The 20043-nt window shown below is 48.0% G+C and overlaps 1 long non-coding RNA gene across 1 annotated transcript in view; it reads left to right on the top strand.

Annotated features, from left to right (window-relative positions):
• LOC142055550 (uncharacterized) overlaps nt 1-20043 on the top strand; it is a 98898-nt gene that overhangs the window by 46857 nt on the left and 31998 nt on the right. Inside the window, exons 6-7 of the long non-coding RNA XR_012659978.1 lie at nt 14914-15639; nt 16635-16678. This is a non-coding gene — a long non-coding RNA (uncharacterized LOC142055550). The remainder of the gene's footprint in view (nt 1-14913; nt 15640-16634; nt 16679-20043) is intronic.

The following is a 20043-nucleotide window of genomic DNA, read 5'->3' as shown; positions in this document are numbered from 1 at the left end:
TGCCTCTGTGGGATTTCGCTGCGCAGCTGAAGGGTGGAGCTACGAAGATGCAATGTGCATAACCATCCTGCTTTCTGGCTATCTCCTCGTTCCCGGTGTCCTGCCTTGCCTCGCCTGACAGCGTTGTGTTAATAGGTGAAGAAATTTGGCAGAAAATACCCCCCCCCTTGCAATCCAGCTGGTCTTCAGACATCAGAGAGGCTGGGGGTGGCTGGGCTTCGACTCTGAGTGATGCCCAATTCAGCACCGTTAGTCCACGAGGGACTAACACTATTAGTCTGGTTGTGCCCAATAACTCTTCATGGCCAGATTCACTAATGGGGTTTATTGAAGCGACAGAAATACAGGTTCTTATTGGATTGCCAGTGATAAATACACTGCCTGCAAAGCACGTGCAAGTGCAAAGCACTAAAACACAAAACACAAAATAACAAGCTTGTTCTCTAAACTTCCCGGGGAATCACTCGGTATAACCAAGTGTTCGAGTCTTACCCAATAGGTGTCCCTGTGGGGGGAAGAGAGGTTCAGCCCATCGACTGGTCCCAGCAGTCCGTGATGGTATCTTCCCTAACGTCCCTCTCTCTCGGGGTCAGTTTTATACTGTTTTATGTTTAGGTGGAGCTTGAGTGACTCCAGTCATACATACTTTTGTAATTGATTGGTGTAGAAATTCCTCGCTTCCATTTAAAGGTACAGACTAAGAGAAATTCAGCGCGCACGCTCAGTGTGGGGTGGTTGTACCTTGGAGGCGGGTAACTTTGGGATGGAGGTGTGTATTTTAGTATTATAATGAGGTTATAATGAGCAAAGTTCACCCACAGGGCATGATGTCCGGGCATGGTTCCATGGTTCCATCCAGCCCCCAGATCTGCAGTGATTTATGGACGAGTTTGGCCATGAAGCCTTCGCTTCACTCCCTCCTCCGGTTATCTCCCTCGGTGTTCCCAGCGCCTAAGCGTGCAAGTGATGTTGTTTAGGGGACAATCAATGAACCGATTTCCAGCATGCCAACCTCATTCCACTCTGGGAGTTAACTTTTATGAAATGTGGATATAACTTTAGCCTCAATAATTTCAACCTCAATAATCAACCCTACTAACTCACTGCACACCTCTGCCTTTTCCTTTCTTCAAAAAATATCAGTGACTGTCATTGGGTGCCAGTGGCAGCGTTGTTTATTTCCCCCAGCATATGGTGGTCTAAAGTAAAACCCATCATCTCTATTCTAGAGCCAGCACAGTGAAAGCACAAGTGAGTGCCAGCTCTCAGCCTTGCAACCACTTCTGCCTGTACTCTTGGTCAAGGTGGCTTTTGGTAATACAGGAGCAGCCAGTGTCTTATCTGCGCTACACTTCCTTCTTGACAATGCTGCAGATATAAAATTGGGAAGTTTGAAGAAGGTAAATCCAAAGTAGACAAGGGCAATCAGTTTTTCTCCTGGGATTTAAACCAAGAGGACCTACTACTGCCAATTACGGTTGTCATGCAAGAGTAACTTGATATAAATCACTGGGGTTACAGATAGTGCAAACTGTATGAGAGAGGAAAGAGGCCTAAGACTCTCCAGCTCACAAAGTGTTTGCCATAACCACTTGTCCACTGCCTTTGTTGTCTCACTTGCCCCAGTGCTGGGAGCACCAGTGAAGTGCTGGGGTATGGAGGAGAGGACTCCGCTAGCCTGAGAAGGGAGAAGTTGAGTTGGAGCAAAGGCTCATGCAATGCAAGACTCAGGGTAGAGATGCTCACATCAGCACGCAGGAATGCCAGACTCCCAGGAATAACTGTGGAGGTGCCTAACAGGGTTGGCTTTCAGGTATGTAGGTGGCCAAGATAAAAGCTGGCTTCAGTGTACCCTGTTTCATTCCTGCCCTCAGCCTCCATGGTGATACATGTGGGGCCTGTACCCCTAGTTTCTGCTGCCTTAGTGCCTTGGAGAGCATTGTGCCTTCTCCAACAGGACGCACCAGGGGGCTTAGCAGCCAGGATAAGCTTTTGTGCCTGCCAAGGGACGGTGTTTGCCATCGTGTCCCCTCTGGTCTTGGGAAAAGTGCCGCTGTGCTGGCTGATTTTCCTGATTCTGCCGGTACCTTTTGGAGGACTGATTGTATTGAGGTGTCACCTTGCAGTCCCGTCCGTTCGCCCTTTTACACTAACGCTTTACCTGTGTGGCAGTGATGTTCTGCAATTGCTGGCCAGATGTATGATAGGATTCTTTATAAAGCAGTCTCAAGGGATGTCCATTTGGCTGCTTCTGTTAGGCCTGCCATTTCACACACTTGCATACGTCTGTGCTGGCATGTATATACAATCCTGAATGAATTCCTGCCGATAATGTAGACTGAAGGTGTACTTGGATACTAGTGGACAGCCTCCAAACATGACCTCAGATTTTTGGAACAACTTTTGAAGTGTTAAATTTTGTTTCCATCCTGCTTTGGAATAATCTCAAAGTTTTTAAATGGAGAAGATAAGGTTTTCAGTTCATGCTGTTTCTCAAGAAATGGCTAGGAGTCCACCTTCGAGCTGTGAGACCTTCTGTTACAAACATCATCAAAATCAGTATATCTTGGTGAAACATCTTGGCTTTGACTTAGTTAGCATTTTTATGGAATGGCTGAAAACAGAAAATTTTCATATTAATTGTGCACATCAATCAAGGTATCTTTAAGATGCCTGTTTACTCTGTGTGTTTGTTATGAGCTTAGAGGTCGCAGAGACGGTCAAATGGTGTAACGCTCCAGATTGAAAGACTTTTTGAACTTCCTGCTCTGCACAGATTCTATTCTTCCCTTTCAAGTGGAAAAAATTAAAGCAGTGATTAACGAACGCACATCTGAAACTGGGAGATCTCCCTACAGACTGCAGAGGTTGCTTGACGCAGGAAGTGCTGTTTCCAGTAATTGAATATGGTGATATAATTTGTAGCTGCTGAGCCACACATTTGCACAAATCAGGCATAATGGTCCTGATTAATTAGATTTTCTGTTTATCACAATATTCAGGCCAAAGACGATAGTTCCCCTGTTATTTGGCTTCCCACATGGCTGCCAGTCAAGTGGGCTGCCCTTCGCGGTGCAGCATTTGTCATGGTTGGCCCAGCACCGTATGTCCCGTTGCTGAATTAGCTGTCCTGTGATTCTGGGACACGGGCAGCATGTGCAGGTGTATGCACACGAGCGTGCGCCCACGCGTGCGTGGCAATCGTCTGGTTCTGTTCTCCGTTTGAAAGAGAGAAAGACAATTTTATTTTGTTTCTAACGTGAATTGGGAAAGCAACTCCTAGATTATAAGAGTGGGGGTTTTGTAGATGATCCCAGGATTGGTTTGTGGTTTGGTGGTTGGTTTTTTAATTTTTTTCCCCCAGTGTTTAATGACCTTGGGTAATAGAATCCCCATGCAAAATTACACTGCTTGTTCTGGAACAGGTCTGGTTAGATCCAGTGAAGCAGAACACTGTTATGATAGTCTATTATTGTTGCTTTCTATGTTTTAAAGCACTAGGATTGTGTTTAGCGTTGACTGAAACGCAGGAGATAACGGGCAGCCCATTGACTGCTCCTGAGCTCGCTGCTCAGACCGAGGTTGGGATGGGAGAAGATAATCTGTTCAGTTCCTCACATAACACTGCCACCGGCTTTGCTGCCGAGCGCTGTAGCTCCATCCCCACGTTGCAGGTACAGATGTCAGGGCCATCCCTGGATTTGTCAAGTCCTTGGTCATTTGCATCCTGGAGAAGGGGAAAAATTGAGCTGAAAAGTGAGAGCTCTCGAGTTTTTCCTTTAGTAAAGAAAGTAACATTGCGTGAAGTGCCCTAGAGAACAAGCCTTATGAGGAGCGGCTGAGGGAATTGCGTTTGTTTAGTCTGGAGAAGAGGAGGCTTATGGCTCCCTACAACGACCATAAAGGAGGTTGTATCGAGGTGGGGGTTGGTCTCTTCTCCCAAGGAACAAGCGATAGGATGAGAGGAAATGGCCTCAAGGTGCACCAGGGGAAGTTTAGGTTGGATATTAGGAAAAACTTCTTCACCGAAAGGGCTGTCAGGCCCTGGCACAGGCTGCCCAGGGAGGTGGTGGAGTCTCCATCCCTGGAGGTATTTAAAAGAAGGGTGGACGTGGTGCTTGAGGATATGGTTTAGTGGTGGACTTGGCAGTGACAGGTTAGCGGTTGGACTCGATGATCTTAAGGGTCTTTTTCCAACCTTAACGATTCTATGATTCTATGATATATGACTTTGTAGTCCTGTAATACAGAGCATTGTTAAAAACCTGAACAGAAAGCCTGATTGTCATGCAAAACTGAAGTAACACGAGGTCTGTGCAGATGCTGAGGGGCAGGCGAGCCCTCTTCCCAGGAGCAGGGCTGCCTTCCAGCCTTGCAGGAGACAAGCAATTGTGACGCTGGTGGAGCGGGTGGAGTGGCGAGTGTGGAGTGCCAAGAGCACCCCCTCCTCACCGTGCAGCCTGGTGGCCTGCTCCTTCTCACTGCCGGGCTGCCGCGGAGGTTCCTGGAGGAGGGGAGGACTCTCTGGTCTGCTTTGTGGGATCAAGGGGCAAGCTACAGCACTGAAAAATAATTGGGTGATATCAACCTTTTTTCAAAGCTGGGGGGAAGAGATAAGGGGGAAAAAAAAGGTGGCTGCATGGGAAGGTTTGATGGCATGTGTAGAAAAGGTGGAACTCTGTTCCGTAAAGAAAATAAACTAGGATGTACAATATTCCCTACAACATTTCACTTTGCTATTCAGACAGGGTCCTTTTAAAGTCAGCGGGAGTTTTTCCACTGCTTTCAGGGGATTTTGGATCAGGCCCATCCAATTGTTTGTTGTTGCTGACATATATCTGGCTCTTTACCTGTTGCTGTTAGCGAACGCTGCACGGGAAAAGCATCAGCGTCCCCTCGGCTCAAAAGCACCCCATGTGCCGTAGCTGCAGCCTGAGGTGCTGAAGCGAATGGGTGCGCCCAGCAGCCGGTGTTTATTTACCCATCCTAGTTTCGAGTTTACTTCAGCAAAGGAGTTTGTGCAGAGGACGTGGCTGTGACACGGTCCTCTGGAAGCTGGACCCTGGGAAGGAACGCTCTGTCCTGCTGAGCAAGGGCTGCTTTGGGGCCAGCTCCTGTGCCGGGAGCAGAGGCATGCCCTAACCCTGCCCCCTTAAAGTACAGGTCCCTTTTTGGCTCGTGACAGCTGTGGCATGGAGCTCTGCTCTCTGTCAAGTGGAGGGTTAGGGGTTTTTGCTTGGCTTGGGGTAGGGTTGAAGTTGTGCTAGTCTTTAGCTTAAAGATCACAACTCTTCAGCAAAAAAGCCCCAGCTGCTCTACAAACTCAGAGAAATGCCATCCTTTTCTCTGTCCATCTAAACAGGAGGAGGGGGAGAAGCACAGAGGAGGTGCTCGCAGTGCGGGTTAGCAGCAAGGTCAAGCCTGCTCGTTCCAATCACACTGCCTGTTTGCAGTTTTCCAGGCAGACCTTTATGATTCTGAGTTGTCCTGGGGAAAAAAAAACCTGTATTGGAATCCTATTAATTCTTTTAAAAACAAAACAAATCAGTGAGTTTTTATTTTTAATGGCTAGGAAACAAGTGGGAGGCCCAATGTCTATCTAAATGTAGAGTCAGCCAGTGCTTTAACATGCTTCCTTCGAGTCAAATAAGCCACTGAGCGTGCCAGGTGGGAGTTACTGGCCTGCTGCTCCAGACTCTGGTGCTAAGGTGCTCTGCTGCAGTAGTCTCCTACAACATGGTTGTTCTGGCTTTGCAGTGTCCGTTGTTCAGAATTTTTCATGCTGATGTTTTTGTGTGTCCTTTCTGAGGTGCTGTTACTTGGGATTTTACTAGATGCCGCTGCGTTCAGGCCAGTCCAGCAGCCACCAAAGTGAAAAGACTGCTTCTCTTTTGATGGGTCCACAGTTCTGACAAGACTCAAGAGGCTGTTGTCACAGGTGGGGAAACCTGCTACAGCTTCTTAGGACTTCTGGGTAATGAGTCTGGAACTGTGTTTGACGAAGCGCTTAGCTGTGTTGCGAGTCAAGCAGAATACCCCTTCCTCTCACGGCACAAAAGGTGAAAGAACAAACAGAAGCCATTAGGATTCATGCCTGTGGGGTGACTGGGACAGGCTAAGGACAGCACCAGGCTGGCAGGGCAAGAAGAAGAGAAGCCTTTGCCTTTGGGGTGGAGAGGCTCGGTTCCCTTAGAAGAGACTCCAGGGGAAGCCACATGTAGAAGGACTGAATCGCTTTAAGGGTACGCGATAGCCTCAAAGAACTCCAAAGACGACTGAGAATTGCATACAGGTACGCTTATTTTGAATAACTGTGAGGGCCACCTCTGATCTCAGGAGGGCCACAAGCGGGCTGATCTCTCCTCCAGGACGGCCTCTACGGCACCAGCTGAAGAAGGATGCCAGAAGTGAAGGAAAATACTGTTACAGCAGGCGCCGCTCACTCTCTCAGCAAGCTCGACATGCGGCGGAAGCGTGTTGGATATCCAGCAAGGGATTCCTACATGGGTGGTCACCACTCCCCTGGGGAGCGCGACGTAGGAGTGGTGAACACGCATTAGGCACGGCGCTGCAGTGGTGCAGATGGGGAGCTGAGTTAGGGAGCAATATTTCCATCGTCACTCATACGTCGCAGCGTACGGGGCGTGTAGCCAGTCAGGCTCCTCTTTAGCTACCACGCTGCTTGGCTTCTGAGCCGAAAGGTCGTGGCAGAAAGGGAAAAGTTTGCAGATGCCTTTTGGTGTAATATCTATCGCCGTACTATCTGAGCGCACAGTTTGCAGCCGTGGCCCTATGAATTCTTGTCTCTCACGAGGTGTGGTTGTGTTTTAAAAGTAACCTTGAGCTGGCTGCTTGAAATATGAGCCCACGGCATTTAGAACAATAATTCTGTACATGTTGTAGTGTTTTCTTCACAATCGTGGGTATCGGTTAGCTGCAAGGCTGCCAAAGGACATTTGACAGTCAGAGGAAATTGAGTGTAGGTGGGCAGCCGAGAGCCCAAGTGCATACTTTATAAACTCCCAGTTGTTATACTTACAGGGGTGAGTCACACAATAATCATCCTATTATCAGATTCACTGTTGGGTGTGTTGGGTTTTTTCTTGTAACTCAAATTTCATGTGAAAGTTGCCAATATGTTCCAGAAGTTAAATTTCAGAAAGTGGAAGAAAATGAAGCAAAGCTAGCTAGCTGACCCATTTACATCTGTGTAAATTCTACTTTAGTTTTGTGCCGTTCGGGTTTTTTAAGTGCCAACAAATATTTTAAAATATTTTTGTATCATCTGAGGCTGAGGGAGTCTGGTAGAAAAAAGGGGCTGAGACATCCCTCTTGTCTGATGCCAGCTAGTCATCTTTCAGTATTAGATGGGCCTTTGGTGCCGGAGACAAGTGGTTTTCTAACTGGACACCATCACCGGCTGGATAAGTAGGCGGTCACTTGCAGGAGGCATGTATAAGGTATTTATATATTGTGCAGATACAGAATATTTTCCTCTGAGGATTTTCCCAGTCTGGCATAAGACAGAAATCGTTGGGTTGTTTTATGCCCAAGTCAAGTTCTTAAAGCAGAGCGCCTTTGCCAAGAGACCTCCTAGGGTAGTGTCCAGGGCGATCAGCGTTGTTCGTGACCAACGCCAAGGCTGTGACGGCTGCCCCCGGTCTCGTGCTGCTCTAGACAACCAGTTGTTCCTGTGGGATTTACTGGCACCACAAGGGGTTGGGCTTGGAAGGGCTCCTCAGAGACTGGGAAGGGGCTGCGTGGGCCCTGAGCATCCCCCTCTGCCCAATACTCGTGCCAGTCCTTTTCCAGTGCCTGCAGTGAATCCCTACAGTGAATAGTCCCAAAGAGGGTCTTCTGCCACGGGATCCTCAGGTTTTCTCTTTCCTCTGGGTTTGCCTCCTGTGGTATTTCAGGCAGGGGAAGGGTGGAGCAATGCCTTAGTCAGGGATGTCTTCCAGCTCTTTTCCGCTCCTGCGATGGAAGAATTTTAAGTTGGCCTCTGAGGCCACCGAGGCCTTGGGCAGCCCGTGGCAGGCTGAGTGCCCGAGAGCCACGGGCCAGCACCGGCTGACACGGCTCCTCCAGCTGGCGGGAAACGGCGCGTAGTCAGAGAGGCAGAAACAGCAGGAGAAAAGAAGTATCAGCAGTGACGGTCCTCTCTTTTCACTTGATTACTTCTTGGATTAACCTCTTTTAAAATCCATTAATATCCTGACAGCATAAATGAGGAGAAGCCTGTTTCATTTAGATGGTGTTAGAAATTAATTCTTCACTTTGAAGCAATTCTTCCTGCTCTCTGCTTTGTCCTTCAAAGACATCCTGGAAAAGGCAAACCTCTTTACTTACACTGCACAGTCTCCGTTAGTCCTGCTGCTTCTTTTTTTTTTCTAAACTACACCCCAAGGGAGCAGGAAGGCAATAGAAATGCTACCTAGCCCTGAGACAAGCCAGAAAATAAGCGCCCTTCTCAGCCATGCACCATTCTCCGTTCGTAGAAGTCCTGGCCCAGAGGTGGGTTGGTAGTTTCGTTGTTGGAACTGAGTGTCTTGCAGGGAACACTAATGCTGAGGAGTGGGGAGCTGATGGCTTTTTTTTGCTGCAGATAAAAATAATTTCTGGTAAGTGTGATGAGGTTATCGTCAAGGAGGAGACAATCACTGTCGTATTGTGCACAAAAGCAATCCAGCAGGCCTTGACTGCACATTGAGAGTTACCAAGATTGGCTTGGCAACCCCAAATCCATGTCTGGGTACTTCCTAAGCCTGTCTCCCCTTCATTTCGTCCCAGTGCTCAGGGGCCATATCAGCAGGCAGAAACTATTTTCAGAAGAAAATACCCTTCATTTTTTTGTGACTCAACCTCTCTTCTTCCTAGGGAAGCTGAGGAGGGAGCCAGGTGCTGTGCTGTACAGGTGTCTTCTGGATGCTGGCTTAGGCGTCGGGGGCCTCCCAGCCCTGCGCAGTCACAGAGCGTTTCCGGACATTGTTTGCAGGAACAGCTATTTCTTTCTTTTTTTTTTCACCGAAACCACCTTTTCCCACTGCTACTGCAAACCATGTTATTCTTGCGGAGGCTGCATTTCAGTGGTGCAGTGACCCATGTATAAACTAGCCTTTTTACCAAAATGCTTAAACTACTGTTCTACAATTTGAAATGAGAAGTGCTGCAAAAATGCTAGATGTTATCAGTTGCTGTTTTTATTTCCTTCCTTTGGAACAGGAATGAATGAAACAATTGTGATAAATAAGACTATATTACTCATGCCTTGTGTTGCTAACTAAACTGAATCTCAGATGAGCATTTTTTTCCCCTGCAGGACAGATATTACTAACTTTCTGGCCAATTTGCAGCTTGAGTATTGCATCTTGTTTGTTACCTTTCCTCGTGTATTCAATGTGATGTGCTGTTCTCCTTTGCATACCCCTCCACCCCCAGCACAATGCCTTGTCTTATGTGCTGCATCCAGGCAGTTTTTTAAGTCATTAGCTTTTGAGTTTGCCTGCCCCCCGGTGCCTAGCAAGGCTGAATCAGCTAGGACTCTGCCCATACTACTGAAGATAATATAAACTTTTTCAACGTTAATGAGAGTTCAATCTTCTTTTGGTATGTTGCTCCACATCCTGAATTCCCGATGATGTTTAGCAGGACAAAGTGGCACAAAGCCACTCCAGTGCAGCCCAAAAGCATGCACCTAGCTCCCTCTGACATGCTCTGGTGTCTTGTCCTTAGGCTTGTAATGCATTTCAGGGATTTGGTATGAAAGGTACTATAGATCCCAGAATCCCAGAATCCCAGGCTGGAAGGGACTTCAGGGACCATCTAGGCCAACCTTTCTGGGAAGAGCCCACCCCAGACAAGACGGCCCAGCGCCCTGTCCAGCCGGCTCTTGAAGGTGCCCAACGTGGCCGAGCCAACCCCTACCCTGGGGAGATTATTCCAACGGTGACTGTCCTCACTGTGAAAAATGTCCCCCTCGTGTCCAATTGGAATCTCCCCAAGAGCAACTTGTGTCCATCCCCCTTGTCCTCTCCATGGGACTCCGTGTAAAAAGGGAGTCTCCATCTTCTTTGTAGCTGCCCCTTAAGTACTGGTACGTGGTGATAAGATCCCCTCTGAGCCTCCTTTTCTCAAGGCTGAACAAACCCAGCTCTCCCAGCCTACCCTCGTATGGCAGCTTCCCAGCCCATGGATCATCCTGGTGGCGATGCACAACTCAGTGCTATAAAAGTAGGAAGATAAATATAGTTGTGGCTTTTAGCCAGCTCAGTGGCTTCTGTTGTCCAGTACCATGTATCCAAGAGTGACCAAAACAAACCACTGCAAAGAAAGGTGCAAAAAAATCCCTCCACCCCACTTCAGTAGCTGTGGGATAAGTGCTGCTAGTGCTTCTTCCAAAGCACTGTGTTTCAGTGGTGCTCACTAGTGCACTGAAGCTTACAGATGTACATATCTTCTAAAACTCTCACATCACGTTTGAGAATTAATATGTCTGGTGCTGGATGTTCTTCTTTTCTGCGTCAGTAACTGATCCTTTTATCTCTGAGGTGTTTGCGGGGCCACTAAGTTGTGCCTCTGAAACGTGTCCCTCTAAAAAACCGCTCGCTGCTGGCCAACGCACAAAGGTATTCCTCTGATCTCGGGGGTCACCGCTGGCACAGCCCAGCAAGCAAAGTGGGGGTTCTTGAATGGGGAGCGGAGAATTTTTTAGGGAACCATATTTCGATTTCAATCTTCTAAGAGGTGACTCGTAAAAACAGTGAATTTTAAGAATTTCGAAAGACCTCTTGTCTGTATCCTTTTAAATAAATGCAGTTTACTCTGCTTTTCCCCCTCATGTAATAATCATGGGCTACTTCTGCTGCGCTTGCTAAGCATGTTCACTCTTCACCAGATGCAGGTTACTTGTTAGTGCAGCTTGCACTAGAGATTATTCAGTGCAGCTGAATCCCATTCTTTGCTAATTTTGTGACACACTGCTCATTAGGCAAGGTGAATAATGTTGTCCCTGCGTAGAAGAACGGCGTGCCAGTGCTGTCTCGTTTTCAGTCTGTATGTCGTTACAGACATCCAGTTTCTGTGGTGGCCGAGTTTCCCCTTGGTGCTTGTTAGCTTTCCTCTTAGTGTTATCTCCTCACCTTTCAAGGATGCAGTAGTCACCTCTGCAGGGCAAAGCATCTCAGGAGGTAGATTGTTTTGCTGAGGGAAAAGCACACACATAGTTTAGCATTTAATGAGCAGACTCTGAAGAGGTGCATTTAAATCAGCACTTAGGGCTGAAGGTGTATGGAGAAAGAAAGATAAAATATTGTCATCAGTGGCAACAGAAATAAGGACAGGAGGATGCTATGCCGTAAACATCGAGCTAAAATGATTCGATTTTCTTGTAGGTCAGATCCAGTTCATGGCACGCTAGAAGACCTTTTGTAGAGCTAGTGTTGAATGCAGGTGGGATCCAGAGCTGGGAAAAGGTGTGGCTGTTCCCTCCTCGTGTAACAGACGTGTGAGGCTGTGTCAGGTGGGAGTTATTTCTCACAGAATAGTGGGGTGAGGGAGGCACTGCAGCTACAGCCTCCTTACACTCGCACACCGAGCAGCTGACCTCTAGGATGTGGAATTGTTATTCCTCCTTCTCACGGTGATATCTTAGTCTCCCTGCCATGCCATTGCCCTGCTAATAAATGTCCGTGGTTCCTTCCCATGACATCCCCTACCTGCACCCTGCTCTTGTACCCCTTGAGAATCCCATTTCTGCAAGCTGTGCTGCCCATCCTCAAGCTGCACGTTCCTTCAGGCATGAGGGGGCTCTTTCCTACATTAAAATTTCCCCATATTCTTCTGCATTGAGGCAGTCATAGCCACCTCTTCTGTGAGGAGGCAGTCCAGGCAGTAGTGATGCCTTTTAGCTTCTTTTCTGTGGAAAGGGCAAAGCCACTAATGCTGCTCTTTGCCTTTCTAAAGGGCCCCTGACCATCAGGAGCTGAGAGCTCATGCATTTCTGGAAAGCAGGTTCCACTAAGAGGTCTCAGGTGGGTCAGGTGGGTCCTCAGGTGCCCCTTGCTACACAAACTGGCTTCACTCCTTCCCTTCACTCGTCATTTGCTCCCTCACCTTTTTGCAGAGTCCTCTTCTCTCTCCGTATGTCTTTTCTTGGTCATGCCCACTAGATGTCTGCATATCATTCTCCTTCCACTGAGCATTCTTTTCTCCCTATAGCTTGTATACATTTTGACTCCTTTGGCCTGGGTGACTTATTTCTTATCTCAGTGCTTTGCCAAAAATTATTTCTCTTTGTCATGGTTTAACCCCAGCCGGCCACCAAGCCCCACGCAGCCGCTCGCTCCCCCGCAGTGGGGTGGGGGAGAGGGTCAGAAGAGTAAAAGGGAGAAAACTCATGGGTTGAGATTAAGACAGTTCAATAGGTAAAGCAAAAGCTGTGCTCACAAGTGAAGCAAACCAAGGAATTAATTCCCTCCTTCCCACGGGCAGGCGGGGCTCAGCCACCCCCAGGAGAGCAGGGCTCCATCACGGGTCATGGTGACTTGGGAAGGGAAACGCCATCACTCCCAGTGCCCCCCTTCCTCCTCCTTCCCCCAGCTCTATGTGCTGAGCACGACGCCATGTGGTGCGGGACATCCCTGGGGTCAGCTGGGGTCACTGTCCCGGCTGTGTCCCCCCCCAGCCCCTTGTGCACCCGGCAGAGCACGGGGAGCTGAAAAAGTCCTTGATTAGTGTAAGCGCTACTTAGCAACAACTAAAACATCCCTGGGTTATCAACACTGCTTCCAGCACAAATCCAGAGCACAGCCCCACACCAGCTACTGCGAAGAAAATTAACTCTATCCCGGCCAAAACCAGGACAATCTTTTTCCTCTAGATGTTCCCCTCTTGGTTGTGACTGACAGTATACTGACTCTGGTTTCTTCAGCAGGCTTTATTTCCTCTCCTTCTCCCACAGCAGGGACAGTTTTTGCAGTTCTTTGAAGTGAAAGTTTTAAATACCTGTAGATGTTCCAGGGATCAGACACTGTCACCCTCAGCTCTTATTCATAGGATTCCCCTGAGGAGGAATCACTCTTCAACATAGAAATTTTAACTTAAACCTGGGCCCAAATCAAGTCTGGTACCTGCACAGCTGTGCAGGTTAATTTCCGAGCTGATCAGGGTATTGGGCCTAGGTCTATCCATGTCATGAGCTGAACCAGATCCACTGATTCAAAAACCTGTAACTACTGGGATGCATCAAAATCAGGATCCCATTCCAAATTTTAGAGGCTAGCTGTGTTCCTTCTTGGACAGCTGGAAGCAAGGAAAATTACAGGTGATCCAGATTTGCCCCGCACTCTCGTTCTTTTCCACTCTTTCTGCAGCAAGGAGAAACCGATTCACCTTCTGGACTCAGGAACAAGGATCAAGTAAAGCAGTAAATTATCAGGAAGGAAGAGAGATTTGGCTGTTTGACAATATCCTCTGGTTGTTGCCATCTTTCAGGTGGCTTTTTATAGCCCCCTGTAACACAGACAGGCTAGAGCATCCTTGCGCTAGCAATGGCTGCCCCTGCAGAGGCAGCACCCACGCAAGGGCAGAGTCCTTTTATATAGCAGGGCCCAGGGAATAGATGGACAAGCATTTTGACCAATGTGCAGTGATGCCACTTAGATATCAGTGAACACGCTGAAGAACATCCTCATCGTGGCTCTGCACATGTGTGCTGTGTTGCTTGGCGAGGAGGAGTTAGGGCAAGTTGTCATTGCCAACAGCGATGCTCCATCCGTGTTGCAAAACAACTGCAGGGGAGAGGAAATTTGTCCAAAATGCCTTTTCTACTGGGTGGGGAGAAAGGGAAGGGGCAAAGGAGAAGCTCCTGTACAATGAAAGACATATTTTACCAAGCCGATTGCAGAACAGAAAGAAGACAGACGTTAAAATGCCTACCATAATGTAGATTTGGTAGAAAAATGAGAAAAGTTCAAAGTCATTTTTCAAGGTTAATTGAACAGAAGCGGGTTTTTAAAAAAATTTTTTTCTGTACAAAACCTTTTCTATCTTGTATCTGAATCTTCACTGTACAAAGCCAGTGTATCTCCCGCCTTTAAGGAGAAGGTCTATTGGGCTCCACACTTGGGGTGGGATTTCTTTGTGTTCACTCCATTCTTCTCACTGGACTTTTATCTGTGTGTCTGGGTGCACTGAAGCAGATGTGCTGCGAGGAGGGAACATGTTCCCATCTCTCCCTTTGTTTCTTCTTGACCAGACTGGATCCCAGAGCTGCGTATAGTGGCAGCAGATTTTGATTTCCCGCTTGTTGGGGTGGGTTTATACTAGAATAACAGCCAAGCTGTGTCTCCCTGGCCTCCCACTGTAACTCCCACTGGGATAAAGAAAAGAGGCTACCTCAGCAATTAAAATTGGAAGACGTCTCAAAAAGAAGGAACATCTCCATGGCTCCCAGCCCCAGCGACTCCATATGGACGTGGCCAGCTGGGCATCTGTGGAGTTTTGGCTCCAATTCAAGAGCCACAGCTGCTGTTCACATCTATGTTTCTGGGTCTCCATTTCTGCCCCACCCACCCCCCTCCCCCCATGCCCACAAGCCATCCCAGTATCCACGTCCATGAAGTTTTAACTCTGGCTTGCTGCAGATGATAGACGGCCATGAGCTCCAGTGGGTCACTGTAATCCCCTGGTAAAACATCCACTGGTATCGGTAAGAAAGCCCCTAGGGAATATATCTTATGGAAAGATAACGATTAAAAGATATGGTTGGGGTAATTGCACTTGATTGGAGGGAGAAATACTTTTTCTAGCAGAAAAATGAGCACTTAAAAATGTTCGGCCAGCCGAGGACAATTATCTGGCTGGTGATGTGCAAGTATAGAGGGCAGATAATCCATTTTTAAATCTCTCTTGCAGCTGAGAGAGGGACAGGAAAACCCCCACCAGGCCGGCTCTCACTCTGGGTGCAGTCGCGGGGACTTCGGTGACGGCTGGGACCAGGCTTGTTGGGTACAACCCCTCTTTTCTTTGCCGTGACTTCTCACCAGGTGTATTCAGTCGGTAAGAAGGTGTTTCCTCCCTCCTTCCAAACCTGCAGAGGTAGCCCGGGGCCTCAGTGTGAAGAGGGGGGTTATTCGCTCCCTCCCAAATTGTTGCCTGTGATACACAGTCTGCTTCCAAGGTTTAGGTGACAGAGCTCTGTTGTTTCGGGAGCCCACCCCAATCACCCACCGCCTACCACCAAAAATGGTGGTTTTCTAAATTTACTGAGAAGCCTTCAGAACCAGTCCGTCCTGGAATTTGTCTGCAGCAGGAACCGAAGCACCTGCCTGGATTTCCTTTAACTTGCATGAGCAAAACACTGGAAACTCACTAATGTGCTACAGCAGAGGGAAGGGAAGCTTGAGCACGGGCATGCCTCCCCGCCACCCCCCTTTCCCTGTGACTGTGGAGGTCTGAATTCAGATGCTCATTTGCACCAGCACAACGAGAGAGAGGAGCCTCCCGGTTTCGTCTCGTTTAAGGAGAATCACAAACCACCGAAGGGCTGCTGTAGGGGCTCAGATCAAGCATTACCTCATCGCCACGTAGCGTTATTGGCTGGAGATAACTGGAGGTGGGGTGCTGGTGCCTACTCACTCGGTGAGCGCTGGGTTTTCTCATTATCTCTTTCTCTTTCTTTCAAAACAACTGACCCTTTTAATGGATGTCACCTACAGGGACAGCCCGCCTTTGTGGAAGCTTCTTATAGAACCTGGGAGGAACAGCACAAACGTGATCCTACAGAGACTGAATGGGATCAATAGAAAGAATTTTAAAATAAATCAATAACTCCTTCAATGCAGTTAGCAATTGCATACTCAATATGGGAGTCTTAACCATCCTTTTAAAATTGTTATTAAATCCCACAGAACGGCTCTAAAAATTATGTAGTCGTTAGAATCCATAGGGCTTCTTGATTTTTATTTTTTTTTTTATTAAGTCTCTGTGTGCTTCCTAAGGCTAAATCATGCCATTTTTATTCAGGACCACCCTCTGTCATTGGCTTTCAGAAAAGTCATCATTGATTGCAGCCAGCATGAAAAGCCTGGTGATGACATTAACTTACCTCTTGTGAGGACCTGGCTCCTCAGCCATTGAGAACATACTGCCCTATTGGGAGACACCAGGAAATTAGAATTTTAGCCCTAAGGTAAATCCCAGGGCTTTTTACGGGGGAGAAAGTTACGACTCCTCTTGCAGACAAGGAAAGCAACAGCAGTTTAAGTCACCTGCTAATGTGCTAGCGGTGCCAAAGCGGCAGAATCAGGACTAGAGGCATTGTGTGAATCCAAGCAATGCTCTTGCCGCGGGCCTTGGTTTTCACTTAGATTTCACTTCTGTGAAATTCCTTTTGGCATAAAAGCAATTCCGTGTAAATTAAGAAAGGATCTCAAGGTTTATCTCTTGATGAATAACGTGGCCAGGTGCAGGCCCAGCTCCAAGACCCTCTTCAGCATCTGTGCTGTGCAAAGCTGTATGACATGTGTGCTGCGAATGGCCTTTAATCCTTTATTTCCTTTATGGTGGTTATTAATAGGGGACCGAATTCTCTCTCTCTTTGTCTCTCTCATGTCGTTCCCTTTGTTTCCTTTTAGGAGCAGCACAAGGGGATAGAGAGCAGACAAACTGCATTATCCTGGTAATTAACTATCTCAGCAATATAGTGGCACCATGGCAGTGGCAATGCTGTGTAACAATTTGCATGCATTAGTTTTCATGTCCCAGGAAAGCAATTTCTGTAGCATTTAAGAGGAAAATAAGGAGAAAAATGAAAAGAGGAAGGAAGGCTTGAGCTGGGGTAAATATATGATTTTAATTCAGAATGGATTCAAAGAAAGAGAATGAGTGAAGCTCTGAAAGTGCTTGGAGCCTTGTTAACATGGATGCAATTATTCCTGAAGCAGTTAGTTGACTGCGCTGATCCAGTTTGGAGAGATACTCAGCACCTTTAGGACCCACTGATTTTAACCAGTGCTGTGGGTGCGGGCTCTCGGGGGCGTGCGGCGCCACGGCCCTGCACGCACAACACCCGTGGCGCCGCGCGGGCACTGTCCCCTCCCTGCATTGCTTCCAGGCTTGTGTGTCCTGCAAGAAAAAGAGCTCTGAGCAGACGACAAGACCCCCAAAATCTGTCACCACATCAGATGATCATGTACTAGCAGTGTTTCCATTGGAGAGACAGAAGCTTTGGCAGTGAAAATTTATCCGTCACTTAACAAAGTCCTTTGCACCCTGGGCTCCTTTACGCATCAGGGCTGTTAGAAGAGATGGCAACAGCCTCCTGGATATTAAGAGGAGATAAGGGCTCTTGGATGTGGGCTGCAATGAAGCAGTCCATTGCAGGGGCTGGCTGGAGGTAGGGAAAGAGCCTCGAGCTGTGGCTGGCATGCTGCTGCGGCTCCCCTGCGCTCCAGACACGGGGTGAGATTCAGCAGAGGAAAAAGTAAAGCTCCTACGCAGGCAAAACCAAAAGACATGTTTTCCTTTGGTACAAACCACCACGTGGTGGTAGTGATGCCACTGGGGGTGCCACACTGTGGTTGGCCCAGCACGGCTCTGAGCCTGGTTTGGCTGAAGCAGTTAGCTCTGAAAGTGGGGTCCGTGCTCTGGCAGGCAGTAGGGGAGGGGGTTGTACAAGCTGCTTTCGCATCGGTGGGAACCCGCAAGCTCTGCGTTACCTTCACAGATATTTCTCCACGTTCATATCCACGTGACTTGGCAGCTTGTGGCCCTTAAATTCTCTCCCTGTTCTTTTTGATGATTTACTCTGCAACTTTGGGAAAATTACTTAATATCTGTGTGCCTGAATTTGCCCATCCGTAACTTGGGTGTATTAATTAAACAGCTTCCTCAGAGGGACGTTGTGAGGTTTAATGAATTCGTGCTTGCAAAGTAATTTAAGATTTCAGATGAAAACCGGTAGAGAAGTGCAAAATGCATTATTAAAATAGAGAGGATAGAAAATAAGAATAATCAAAAGGCCCTGAAGATGCTGATGACTGTAAAAGGGGAATATTTATACTTGAAGTTACTAATAAAAACATCAATCACTGCATTACAAAGTAAGGGGTTTTAGCTACATAGCATTAGTTAATATTATGCTCTTTATTAATTCACATAGTATTTGCATTGTCTTTGCACAGAAACGAAAATCTATTAAATTGATTTACTCTGGATTTATATCAAAAGGCGACCAGCATCGTATCCAAAATATGTCAGGAGAGTGTAAAGCCCCCAGCACGCTCGGACGTATGGCTGTCTTTACTCACAGCAGAACTCTATGGGATGACTTGCCTGAGTGAGTGCGGAAGCTTTTGTGGAATCAGGTCCTTGGTGTGCAGGAGCAAGCGAAACAAAAATTGTCCTCACGCCACAGACATGCAGCCCGTACGGCGTACCAAATCCTTGGAAAGGAAACAGACCCTGTGTGGCACATACCTAAGCCTTTCCAGCTATTGTAGATTTCATTGTGTAACGCAGAAAACAGGGGTTAGCGTGACCTTATGCACCTCCATAAAATGAAGGTTATCTTTGTCCGTGATGTTGTGGTTTAACCCCAGCCGGCCACCAAGCCCCACGCAGCCGCTCGCTCCCCCGCAGTGGGATGGGGGAGAGGGTCAGAAGAGTAAAAGGGAGAAAACTCATGGGTTGAGATTAAGACAGTTCAATAGGTAAAGCAAAAGCTGTGCTCAGAAGCGAAGCAAGCCAAGGAATTCATTCCCTCCTTCCCACGGGCAGGCGGGGCTCAGCCACCCCCAGGAGAGCAGGGCTCCATCACGGGTCATGGTGACTTGGGAAGGGAAACGCCATCACTCCCAGTGCCCCCCTTCCTCCTCCTTCCCCCAGCTCTATGTGCTGAGCACGACGCCATGTGGTGTGGGACATCCCTGGGGTCAGCTGGGGTCACTGTCCCGGCTGTGTCCCCCCCAGCCCCTTGTGCCCCCCCAGCCCCTCGCTGGTGGGGTGGGCTGAGGGGCAGGAAAGGCCTTGGCTCTGTGCAAGCCCTGCTCAGCAGGAACAAGAACATCCCTGGGTTATCAACACTGCTTCCAGCACAAATCCAAACCGTAGCCCTGTACTGGCTGTGATGAAGAAAATTAACGCTTTCCCAGCTAAAACCAGCACACATGCCCAGCCGAAAGCCGCGGGGAGGAAGGCAATGACTCAAATGAGTTATTTAAGGGAAAGCTTTTGGAGAATCAGCAGAGCAAAACCAGAGAAAAGCAGACAGGAAGAGAATGTATATTCTGTTCATCAAGACATATCCAAAATCCAAAAATCCAAAATATTTTTGCATCTTGATCCAAAATGGAAAAACTTTTGGATCCCAAAACCAAGCCTAAGACTGATCGAAGCTTTATGTCAGTTGGTTCGACTGCATTCCTGTAAACCCTATAAACGACAGTCCTCGCTGTGCAGCCTGCAAGGCCTGGGTCCCGCCGCATGGTAAGGGAGGCAGCTGGTCCCTTGGCGGGGAGGGTACCTGCCAGTAGGTCAGTGCGAGCTCTCGGCCTCGGGAGGGGGTGTAGGAGCTGTCCCGCCTTACAGATGGGGACAAGTCCTCAGACAATTTGAATGGTTGCTGGTTTCCGTGCTTCATGTATAGCTCATACCAAATGAAGGGCTGTGTAATCTTCTAAATAAAGAGGGTTTTCCTGTAAGAGGGCAGCTTATGCATGTCCTGTCTTCAGAGGTCAATGCTGAACTGGGGGAGAAGAGAGAAGAGAGGATTTTGACTATTCAGAAATGTAAGGGCTTAAGCTCGACTTTAAATTTCAGTTTCCTCCGCATATCCATGAAATGTGGCTCTCACATGGGTAAAAAAATAAACATACTCTAGGAGCAGGTTTTGTTTTCATAGAGTTTTGTTTTCATTGATCCCTCCTGAGATGAAATGGGCATTTGTCTTGGCACGGGAGTGTCTCAGAAGTTGCCTGTTCTGGGCATGGCAGGCTTGAAGGGCTGCTGGGTGACCATCAGGATTCCGGCTGACTCCAGCCGCCG

Source organism: Phalacrocorax aristotelis, chromosome 3, assembly GCF_949628215.1.
Source record: "Phalacrocorax aristotelis chromosome 3, bGulAri2.1, whole genome shotgun sequence".
In the NCBI taxonomy this organism is placed as follows: Eukaryota; Metazoa; Chordata; class Aves; order Suliformes; family Phalacrocoracidae; genus Phalacrocorax; species Phalacrocorax aristotelis.
The sequence above is the reverse complement of the archived record's forward strand: the minus strand, read 5'-3'. Positions and strand labels throughout refer to the sequence as shown.